Source organism: Melitaea cinxia, chromosome 30 (genome assembly GCF_905220565.1).
Source record: "Melitaea cinxia chromosome 30, ilMelCinx1.1, whole genome shotgun sequence".
In the NCBI taxonomy this organism is placed as follows: Eukaryota; Metazoa; Arthropoda; class Insecta; order Lepidoptera; family Nymphalidae; genus Melitaea; species Melitaea cinxia.
The window spans coordinates 2,277,012-2,279,477 of NC_059423.1; positions in this window are offsets into that span (position 1 = coordinate 2,277,012).

Sequence of the window (2,466 nt, forward strand, 5' to 3'; positions counted from 1 at the left end):
GGTAATAACATATATGGCAAAACAGCGCTTGCAGGGTCAGCCAGTATTTTTATATAATTGGCGTATCAATGTACGTAAATTATTTAAATGTGTTTGTTGTTTATTTTATGATTTGATTGTGTGAACACATGTTTCAAACGTTATATTATTAACTAGCTGTGCCCACGACTTCGTGCGACAGCATTTTTTGGATTATCCTTTGGCTTTATTTGGATTATAAGTACCGTCGTTTGGGTATTTACATGTTCAACGTGATTCTTTAAATTCGCATAACTTTATTATTCATGAACCGATTGACATGAAACAAACATTAGATAATAAGTGAAGCTTACCACAATATATTAATGAAAACCCCATTTAAATCGGATAAGCCGTTTCTGAGATTAGCGTGCACAAACAAATTACATTTACATTTTTATTATATGTATCTTGATAAGATGTTTTGTATGTAAATCTTTTATTATGTCTGTTATGTGATAATTATAAGGAAATTGTGTGTGTGTTTGTTTGTTGAACACATTGATTTTAGTGTGTAAGCGTGTAAATGTACATTTTTATATTATAACTAGCTGACTGGGCAAACGTTGTCTTGCCGCTAAACGCTAAAAATAGGGCTTGGTGGTAGAAGGGCGAAAATTTAGGGTTGTATGTATTTTTCAACGCCAAATCATAATATAAATAATAAATAATTTATCTAAAAATTAAAAAAAATAGGGGTGGACTACCCTTAACATTTAGGGGGATGAAAAATATATGTTGTTCGATTCTCAGACCTACTCAATATGTATACAAAATTTCATGAGGATCGGTCAAGCCGTTTCGGAGGAGTTTAACTACAAACACCGCGACACGAGAATTTTATATATTAGATGTTTAAGATGTAATGCTCAGACGGTCCTTTTCTATACTAATTTACTTAGTATTTTAATATACTAAGACTTTCCTAACTTAACGATTATATTTTAAACTAGCTGTGCCTGCGACTTCGTCCGTGTGGAATTTAACAAAATAATTATTATCGTTCAGTTCGCAGAGTTATAAAATAAAAATAAAAAATCTATAATAAATGTAGACTAATTTACTCCTTATTACAAAGTCCCGTCACAATCGGTCTAGCCGTTTCAGAGATTAGCCGGAACAAACAGACAGACAGACAAAAATTATAAAAAATGTTATTTCGGTATATGTACCGTGTAGATATACAATTAATAATAAATTTAGTTAAAAGCGGTTATTTTAATTTTACAAACAGACACTCCAATTTTATTTATTTGTATATATTGTGAAGTTTTGTCTATTTAAACACGTCTATTCCTGTGAGGTGAAACATGATATTATTTAGCCTATAATTTTTTGCAATAATAGAATTATAATTTTTTATAGCGTCTTCGGTGCGACAAAGCCAGTACTGCGGTCACCAACCCGCCTGCCCAGCGTGGTGACTATGGGCAAAACACATGAGTTCACGTTATTTTTGGCATAAACTTGTGGAGGCCTATGTCTAGCAGTGGACTGTATAGGCTGTAATGATTGAATTTTTTGAATTGTTAATAAACAAGATATCTCAATTAAGAAAAGAATTGATCAAATTGCACAAACTGTTTACTAATAAAGATTACAATAACAAAATAAACTGAACTTTTTATTTCATAATATCATTATTGATTACCATCAATGATATTTCGTAATGATCTTTATGTCATAAATAGATAAATCTCTTTGGTTATTGGAATCATAAAAAAAGTTGCGACGGTTAAAGGTCGACGGTTATCAAGATTTTGATAAAATCTTAAATAAATTGAAGTAGGTACTAAAATGAATTTAATCTTTTTTTCTTTAATTAAGTATTGTAATATGAAAATGTATCTGATTTTTTAAATCCATGAGCATTGTGGTTGACTGATTCATCATCAGTTAAGGTTAAGTACCATATTATTTGGTACTATATTGACATATCAAAGTAATTTAATTCAGGGCAGTTTGTACATGACACAGTCGTCTGCGAATGCGACCTTCTTAAGATAATTTTTGATTAATTTTTTAGGGGTATGTTTTGTAGTTAGTATTATAATAAAATAATATTATAAGAAATAAATAAAAATTAACGTGAGTGCCTTATTTGTACAGCGTGTTCAAAGATAAACAATTACTTCAGCAAAGGCATGAAAGTGAGAATTTTAAAATCTTATTTTGAGCTCTTGATTTGAAAGAAAAAGTTATATCCGACGCAATAGCACCTATCTATTACAATAATTACTACTATAGAGAAAAAAATTGCTGATTATCCAAATCGATATTGCCAAGCTTCAACATGAATTTAGAAATGTATGTGACAACATTCGTCCAAATTGTTTATGACAGAGACAGGAAAACTTTGTATTTGAATATTCAGGAAAAATATTATGATTGAAATCACGTGATAATTTCATTATTATGGTCACTTTATTTTCTTATTATATTTGAGTT